Source organism: Carlito syrichta, unplaced genomic scaffold, assembly GCF_000164805.1.
Source record: "Carlito syrichta isolate Samal-C Ts95f unplaced genomic scaffold, Tarsius_syrichta-2.0.1 Scaffold306748, whole genome shotgun sequence".
NCBI classification, from domain to species: Eukaryota; Metazoa; Chordata; class Mammalia; order Primates; family Tarsiidae; genus Carlito; species Carlito syrichta.
In genome coordinates, this window is record NW_007250844.1 from 473,617 (window position 1) to 483,912 (window position 10,296).

Below are 10,296 nucleotides of genomic sequence, written 5' to 3' on the forward strand. Positions count from 1 at the left end.
GAGAGAGATACCAGGCCTGCGAGTGCACAGTGGAAAGACCACGTAAGGACACTGCAAGAAGGTGGCCATTAGCAAGCCAAAGAGAGAACCCGCAGAAGAAACCAAACTTGCCCACCCTTGACCTTGGACTTTCAGCCTCTGGAACTGTGAGAAAAATAAACTTCTGTTTCTTAAGGCACCAATCTGTGGCACTTTGTTATGGTAGCCCTAGCAAAACAATACAATGGTTATATCATGGTTATGTCAGAGAACGCTCTTGTTTACAGGAATACAATATTCGGGGTACAATGCTCAGTTACTAGCTTGTGCTTAGTGGTTCAGGAAACAATATTCTTTGAAATGGACTTGCAAATTTTCTGTAACTTTGTGACTGTCTCAGAATGAGGCCAAGTGTGGCAGCTCATGCCTGAAGGAGCAAGTATCACTTGAGGCCACGAGTTTGAGACCAGCCTAGGCAATGGCGAAACCCTGTCTCTACAAAAAAAACACAAAACTCAGCCAGGCGGGGTGGCACACATCTGTAGTACCAGCCACTCAGGGAGGTGAGTCAGGAGGATCCCTTGAGCCCAGGAGTTTGAGACTGCAGTAAGCTACGATAACGCCGTTGAACTCCAGCCTGGACAACAGAGTGAGACCCTGTGCCCCCCCCAAAAGGAAAGAAAACAGATATAAATGTACGTAAAAATTTAAAGTCCCCAAAGAAGGGTTTGCCGAGTTGAGTGAAGATCAGAAAGGTAAACTCTATGCTGTTTTCGACACACAAACAAATGCCACTCCAGATCACTGCCAACGACAGACTGAGAGGAAATGTATTTTAACTAAAAGGGTATGCATATGAGCAAAAATAGATATCATCTTCTTTTAATGAAGGAGACTCTAAAAAAATCTTTATAAGTAGAAAATTCCTAACATTTTATTCCCATACTTAATTGATTCAAGAACCTGCCCTCATGCTCTGTAAAATTGTGGCTTCAAGTTCTCTACAGGAGAACCCTATTTACAAACTCAAGTTTATGAAGGTCCCCAGTTATGTAAGCAGGTAAAAATGGAGTTACTAGATAGTTCTTTCAAGTTCACTCACCATCCCTTCTCTTTCCCGCATAAGCTCAGAAATTCCGGGGTGCCCACTAAGTTTGTATTTCTTTTTTCTTTCTTTTCTTTTCTCTTTTTTGAGTTGGAGTCTTACTCCGTCACCCAGGCTGGAGTGCAGTGGCACACTCACAACCTCCCCAGCAATTGACCTGCTGGGCTCCAGCGATCCTTCCGCTCAGCCTTCCAAGGAGCTGGAACTACAGGCATGCGCTACCACATCCAGCTAATTTTTGATTTATTGTGGAGACGCAGTCTCGCCAAGCTGCCCGGACTGGTCTCGAACTGCGGGCTCAGGCAATCCACTTGCTTCAGCCTCCCAAAGTGCTGGGATGACAGGCTGAGCCACCAAACCAGACCAAATTTGTATTCCTATGGGGGCTCCTTTTGGCTTTTTAGAAAGAGCTGTTCGGACTTCAGGTCTTTATCCTCACATCCACTCATACCCAGGTTTCATTAGCATGGAAATGGGCAGGAGGACCCATGGCAAAAGGTTGGCGCTATGCTGACAAGAAAGTGGCATCAATACCTGGATGCTGCTGTCACCTCAGAGTTCACCTTTCAGCCTCTTTAAGGCTGCACAGTTGTCCTAGAGTCCAGACCACCTTCAAAGCAAAAATCATGCTTTGATCTGTCTAGACTGACCCAGAATATTTCTAAACCTACCTCAGGCAGCTGGGACACTCTGAGGCATTGAGAGGATTGGTGTGTGTTGAAAGCGTAAGGTGAAAAATTGAGTTGATCGACCCAAGGTCCTCCAGACTTGAGTTGGTGTTCCCAAAGTCCTCTAGCATAGCAAGGGGATCCTTGGGTCTATCTTCCCTTGTCACCCCATAACCTGCATTCCTCTAACACAAACTCAAGAGCTCTGTGGTAGATGGCATTCTTATTCAAAAATAAACACTGCTTCCCTGTGAGTAAAGATTATACTCTTCCACCCTACTGATGTCAGGCTTGGTCCTGTGATTCCTTCTTGGCCATTAAAAAGTGCCAAAGTGACTTGAAACAGTTGGAAGATACACAGTCTGAGGTCACAAACATCTCTTCAAAAGTTCACATCCAAGCAGGGCTTTCTTCTAACCAGCCAGTCAGCTAGCACATGCTCTTCCTTTATGTCATCTATTACACTATCTCCATGCCCTTGAAACACTTGTCTCCCGACCACAAGTACCTGGGGGGTTCATAAGCATTTGTATCACCTAGGTACCTATGATCTCAGCTATCCCTCAGTCCTAGAGGAACTCTAAAGAACCAGAAATTTCAGGCTACACTCCCAGACCCCATATGAGAACACTGCATTGGAAAATTCTTGTCTATAAATGACGCCATCTCACAGTGTCCTATGCTTTGTGAATTTTTTTTGTATAGATAAAAATAGAAAAACTACAAAGCCATGACTATAAACCAAAGCAACCGAAGTTCTTCCATTGGAAAGAATTTGCTTTTTTTAATAGTGGACTAGATGTGAATTCTCAAGATAATCATTTGGAAGTTTAGAACAGGATGTGACAGATTGTCCCCAGTGGCTCAGAGAAGTAATTTGGATAATAAAATCTTGTTAATTAAGTTGGAATTTCACCTAGAAATAATAGCTCAGCTCTGCCAGGGGTTGATAGAAATTCAAAAGGCCAGGCGAAAGTCCTTAATTTCTGTAAAACAGTATTTCTCAAACTTTACTTCTTAGAATAGTGTTGTCTTAAAAGTTATTAATAAGAATTATGTGAGAAAGGATAATATGTATTCTGTGAGAAATATTCAAACAAATTTTTGAATTGCCTAATACTGTCACATCTTCTCCTTTTCCCCAATGGACATTAGCATATTAAAACCCCGAAAAATATTGTTTTATGTCGTTTAACCCAATGATTCACAAACTCACAGAGAGCACCATATAACATCCTTTGGAACTAGGAATTCTCTGTATCACTAAAAGATCAAATCTGTAATAGCACCACAGGGTGGTTGGCTGGATAGAACTGATTTCTCAAGACTGTTTCTAAGGTTCCCAGGATGGCCAGACCCTGTGTAACCAAGTACATGTGTGTCTGGAGAGACACAATTAAGAGCAAGAGTAACCCACATGCTACCAGGCATGAAATGATTAAACAGAAATGCTCCTAAACTATCCAGGAGACACTGCAAGTCGGGAGTGTTTAGTGGCAGATAGGCAGTGACATCTGGTGAGGCAGATATCAGATCTGTTTTTTGTTTTGTTTTGTTTTGTTTTGTTTTTTTGAGTTGGAGTCTCACTCTGTCGCCCAGACTGGAGTGCAGTGGCCGCTCCCGGCCACCGCAGCCTCGACTTGCTGGGCTCCGGCGATCCTTCCGCCTCAGCCTTCCAAGTAGCCGGAACTACAGGCGTGCGCTACCACACCTGGCTGATTTTTTTATTTATTGTAGAGATGAGGTCTCGCTGCCCAGGTGGGTCTCGAACCCGCGGGCTCAGGCAATCCACTCACCTCAGCCTCCCAAAGGCACGGGATGACAGGCTGAACCACCGAGCCCGGTTCAAATCTGTTTTCAACTCCAATTTGCAAGTGGTTCTTCCAGACAAAAGAGATGTCTATCCTCAGCTACCAGCTCCCAAGCCCCAGCCATCACCATCATGGTATACAGAAGAATGAGATCCAGCAGGGTGAGCATGGATAGAGAGCACTTGGGTTGGAGATACAGACATCTACAACATCGCAAAGCCATCCCTGGGGTTAGTAGGCAGACCCTAAGCACATGATCTATGATGAGCAGATAGCCGGTGACTTCAATGGATCACAAGATGTCTCACCAATCCTTGCCTCTGCTGGCCTCCAGTTTTTAGCATCACCCATGCTGGCTTAACTGTGCCGCACTGGTTTCTGCTCTGCTAAGTACAGATCATTGTAGCTCTCCCATTTCCTGGTGTCTTCAGAGCAGTGGACTCTTCTGAAGTGAGAAGACAAATACTTCCTCCAAGTCACGTTCTCATGGAATGTCGAGGGACAGTTTCAAGTGTGTGTGGCATCGTTTCTCACCCATCTGAAGTCGTACCTTCCTTAGATCTTCGGCATCTGCACTGTCCCTACGTGAAACCCGAGTCCCACCGTCCTCGACCTCCATTACCATGGTAATGTGCTCTTGAGCTTTCTTGGAAGCCACAGTAAAAGATAGACTGTCGTTGTTGTTTCCAGAAGGTTTCTTGGCCCCTATGTATACCAGTTAGGGTTCTAAACAATTACTTGAGGAAATGCCACATGCCACTCAAGCAAATCTCAGTTATAGACAAGTTGGGACCCTGTATATGTATCGTCTTAGTGTGCTCAGGCTGCTGGAACACAGTACAGACTGAATCACATTTATTTCCCATAGTTCTGAAGGTTGGAGAGTCCGAGACCAAGATGCTGGTGGATCCAGATCTGGCGCAGGCCCTCTTCCTCATTTTCAGATGGCGTCTTCTCATAGCCTCACATGGTGGAGAGCAGAGAAAGAGGCGAGCTCACGCTCATCTTGTCTTACAAGGAATCACCCCAACCACATCACCTAATTACCTCCCAAACCATCACCCCGGGGTTTCAACACATGAAATTGGGGGAGGGGGGTGACACAGACATGCAATTCATAGCATTTTGCCCCTAGCTCCCCCAAATTCATGTCCTTCCCGCATGAAAAAATACATGCATTCCATCCCAACAGCCACAGAAGCCTTTACTCATTCCAGCACCAACTCTAAAATCTGAAGTCCAAAGTTTCATCTTAATGTCGTCTAAATCAGATGTGGGTGAGACTCAAGGTACGATTCATCCTAGGGCCAAGCTCCAGCAGGAACCTGTGAAACCAAACAGTTACGCCCTCCAAAATACAGGTGATACAGGCAAAGAATAGCCATCCCCATTCCAAGTGGGAGAAAAAGGAGAGAAGGAAGGAGTGATGGGCCCCAAGCAAGTCCAACACCTGCAAAGCAAATTCCATTTAATCTTAAGCCTCCAGAAGAGTGCTCTTTGACGCAATGTTCTGGCTTGCAGATCTGCCGAGGTGCCATTCCACAACATTCTCTCTCCGATGCTCCAAAATTCATTTCAGTATATGAGTTCAGTTAACCGTAACAAAATTGTTATCTAGAGAATGACTGGCAACCTGGACTGGCTGATACCTACCAAGCCAATAAAATACATCCAAGACTCTGAATCCTCTTACAGAATGTTCCTTAGGTATGCTGCATATCACACTTCACAATCACAAGTTTACTTGTTACTTGTTTAGGGAGTGGAGTGGATTCACACCTACACAGAAGTACACTTAATTTCCAAGCCAAGAGAACATCATTCCAGCAGAAAGTCCTCCCAAACATTTTGGTATACTTACATTTCCCTTTTGCTACTTCCTTTCTGTTTTTAGTACAAGCAGTTTATTTTACATATCACTTTTTACCAGATAAGTATAATTTTGTTTTAACCTTCGTAGAACATAAGCAGGAGCGTCTCTCCTGACCTCCTGAGCCTGACTTTCATGACCTGGTCCCAAGTTCTCATTCACTTGAGAGTGAATGCTGTTTATGGGCTTCTTCTTCTCTTAGGCAACGGTCAGCCTCCTCAACAGTTTGTATTACTGAAAGGACAATCAACCTTTCAACTGAAAATTATGACTAGAAACAACTATTTCTACATAGTTGCACGCACGCACACACACATACATATATATATATACACATATATATATACACAGAGAGAGAGAGAGACACACACAACTTCTCGCTATGTTGCCCAGGCTGGTCTCAAACTCCTGGGCTCATGCAATCCTCCTGCCTCAGTCTCCCAAAGTGCCAGGCGTGAACCACTGTGGCCCAGACAGAAGCAACAAAATATTTACAGTACTTAGACCAAATTTGACAAATAATTTCAGTATAATTGATAAAAATATAATTGATAGACCTAAAAAAACTTTCCAAATAAGTCCTAGATGATATCTTAATCTTTTTCCTATCTTGCTTCTAATTTTTTTTCAAAATTTTATTGTGACTACATATAACAGAGATTCCTTAATGATTTAAGCTATATTTTGTTTATACATTTTACACATTTTTATAATTAATATTATTATTTTGGACATATTTAAACTCATAAATGTATCTATAATTATTTTATCCATGTGTTATTTTATTTATACATATTTTAACTCTATTTTGTGTTGTACTCTTTTTTTAACGCAAGTAGCTTCAGGTTGCTCTGTAGCAACCTTACTAGAAACAACTACATATTCAGATTCATGATCTGCCACACACAAAACTATTTCTTCAAAATGGGAGCAAATCCACTGGGAACTTGCCACTTCCCTAACACTGGAGCAGCCTCTGGCGAGCCCTGGGGATGATGACCCAGGCACCGGCCAATGGCTTAGACACTGCTGTTCTTATGTGGTGAAAAGGTCGGCGAAAAACAAAACAGCTGGGTGTGGTGGCTCACGCCTGTAATCCCAGCACTTCGGGAGACTGCGGCAAGAGGATTGCCCGAGCCCAGGGGTTCGAGACCAGCCTGGGCAACTGGGTGAGACCTCGTCTCTATAATATATCCAAAAATTAGCCAGGCGTGGTAGTGGTGCCTGTAGTTCTGGCTACCTGGAAGGTTGAGATGGAAGGATCGTCTGAGCCCAGCAGGTCGACGCTGGGGTGGCCGTGAGCGTGCCACTACACTCCAGCCCGGGCGAGGCAGTGAGACGCCGACTCAAAACAAACAAACAAACAAACAAAACCCCGACAACCCAATTACGAGGAAAGAATGACTTGGCCTCAACGTGGGCACCGAGGCTCCCCAGCACTGCCTCTCCACGTGGAGGGGAGGTTGGCTCTGTCTTCTAATCTACCAGTTCTTTTTTTTTTTAAGATGTGGGGTACAATTCAGGATTGGGTGTACAAGTGGTCATCACACAGGTAAAGTTTGGGGCTCCCTTTGGTTCCCACTTGGCCCGGTTTGAGATGAGGAGCCCTCATCGATGTTAGGTGTCCCCTCTCCCCAGCTCCCCTGGCAGTTTCCAACTAGTGCCCATCCCTTTCTTATAATATGGTAAATGTTCAGGATCCTCTTATGAGTGAGAACACGTGGTCCTCAGTTCTTTTTTTCTGTAATAAATCATTGAGGGTTATAGACCCTAAATCCATCCAAGTGGCTGCCAAGTCTGTAATTTTGTTCTTTATGACTGCATAATATTCCATCATGTATATGTACCACATTTTTTTATCCAGTCGAGTTTTGATTGACAGCGTGGTTGGTTCCGTGTTTTTGCGATTGAAAATAGTGCTGCAATAAACATCCAGCTACTCTTAATGTAGTCATTCTCTTTCCTGTTTAAAGTCCCAGGACCCATGTCTCATCACTACCCCCTTACTCTCCTTTATATTCCTCATTATAATAATAACTATCAAAAATCACAATGTCTATTTGCTTATTTATGACTCTTCCACTAGAATGGCAGGGACTCCAGTTCACTGCTGCAAACCCAGGGTTCAATAGAGTAAACTTCTCATGAACCTCACACACAGCATAGATTCATTAAATACCTGTGTACGGATATACTCTTTTCTTCAGTCCAGAGACTAACAACACGTGTTTAGTCCAACAAATTTTAGTTTGAAAGCTTTCAGAAATGTGCTTCATGATTCAGCAAATCTAAAAACACATTGTTCAACATTATAAGGTTGATTTGATACTTATTGGTATATCTGTATAAGAGAATACTGAGGAGACAATGAAAGGATGCCCTAGAAGAATATGTAACCACATTAAAAAAGTCCACAGCATATCATTAACAATAAAATGCAAATTGCAGCACAGTATATATAGTACAATCTCATGTTGATAAAATATATAGGCATAGAAAACATCTGAAGAGAAAATCTGTATGAGAGTTAGGTGATGACTTTTTAGATACAATATCAAAATTATAATATGCAAAGGAAAAAAAAGTTAAGCTTGACTTTATCAAAACTGTAAATTTCTGCTCTGCCGAAGAGAATCAAACGAAAAGGAAGAAAATATTTGTAAGACATATCTAATGAAGGACTTGTATCTAAAATATGAAAAGAGCTTTTAAAATTCAATAATAAGAAACAACCTCCCCCCAAAATGGGCAAAAGATCTGGACAAAATATATACAAAATGAGATACCCAAATGGCAAAAGCGTATATGTACAGATGCTCAGCATAAGCTGTCATGAACTGCAAATTAAAATCACAATGAAATACAAACTACACAGCAGTTAGAATGGCTGAAATCCAAAAGACTAACCAGCTTATTGCTGTGAAGGATGTGGAGCAACAAGAACTCTCCTTCATTGCTGGCGGGCATACCAAATGGGATTTGGAGGCAGTTGGGCAGTTTCTGACAAGGCTAAACATAGTCATGTCATGCAGTCCAGCAATTGCACTCCTAGGGACACAGCCAAAAGATTGAAAAATTCATGTCCACAGAAGAATCGACCCGTGAGTGTTCATAGCAACTTTAAATTGAAAGATGAAAGCAGCCAACTCGCCCGTCAGTAGATGAAAGGATAAACACATTGTGGCACAACCATTCAGTACTAAGATGTGGAACGTGACTCAGTGGTGAAAAGAAACGAGCTGTCAAGTTATGATAAAGCATGGATGAATCCTGTATGCATATTGCAAAGTGAAAACAGCCAGTCTGAACAGGCTATATGCCACAATTCCAGTTATATGACATTCTGAAAAAGACAAAATAATTTTAGGAGGAACAGTTGTCGGCAGGGACTCGGGGTGGGGAGGGTTGAGTGGGTGTAGCATGAGGTTTTTAGGACAGTGAGACTGCTCTGAATGATATTGTGGACATGTGTCATCCAAAGCCCATGAAACTTTACAGAGTGAGCCTCAATGCAGGCACATGTTTTTAAAAATCATTTCGAAGGTCAGAGAACCTTCACATGTGATCCTAGAATGCGGAAGGTGACAAAAGAGTCTAACTGTATTACATATGTACAGAACTTTACTGAAATAAGTGGGAAGCAAAAGTTTGGAAGCAAGTGAATAAAGGGAAACTAAAGGCAAAACAAACTGCACATAACTACTGTAATCCAGTAATAAGGTTGTTTCCATGGGAGAACAGGTTAACAATTCTGATCCGGCTACGCATGTATATGGAATTGAACCATATGTGAATGGGCGGCAGATGGTAGGAGCCAGGTTTCTCACTGTTGGAGTGGGAGGTTTTAGATAAGCAAGAAGAAGCCAGAATTATCACTATGGTAATGAATTAGAATGGGAGAAAGCAATACGAACTCATGCTTTAGCTGAAAATAGGTACATATGGTTCCATGTAGAAATATTATACACTTATACATATGTAATTTTGTGCTCTGTTCTGCTCAAAGGACTTAGAAACAAAGGCGCTCCAGGACTGAAGAGCACCCCTAGCATCCAGATATTGCTTTCTAATGTCATTCTCTAATGAAAAGATAAGGTCTCCTTGGAGAAATGGCTGATTCTAGTCCAGGGGTCATGAAGATGAGCCACGAAGATGAACAAATGCAGTACCAGAAAGTAAGAAATGATTCCCCCTCAACCCCCCCCGAAAAACTCAAATTTGAAAAAAAAACAACACCATGATCAAGGTATGTCAAAGGGCAAGGATACAGAAACCAATCGAAAGAGCTCCCAGTGGCCAAAGCTGGAACAATTTGAGCAAGGAAATAGAGTAGTATTAGATTACAACCCAAAGTATAAAATGCATATCCATGAATCCATACTGATATAAATAAATGATTAGATAAATAAATAACTAGAAGAAGGGAGATGAATTTCCCATGCAAAAAAAAATCCCAGATAATTTGTGTAGATACTCTCCCTTAAGGAGGTGGAGCATAACCCCCTGGTCCATAGTCTGGGCTGTAAATGGAGATTTCCTTCTAAAGAGGACAGGATGGGTGGCACGGGCGTAACATCACAATGGAGAACCCTGACACACACTGCCTCATCCAGGCGATCAAGGCTAACTCAGCAGTCATAAGTCATGTGTAGAGTTCACATCCCAGATACAATGTGGCCAGAAGGGCATTCTACCTGTGTGGTCTTCCTTCCAAAAACCCATAACCCCAATCTAATTATGAGAAAAAACATCAGACAAATCCCCATTAACAGACATTCTACAAAATTCCTGACCAGTACTCCTCAAAGCTGCCAGGGCTGTTAAAAACAAGCAAAGATTTAGAAACTGTCACAGCCAAGAAGG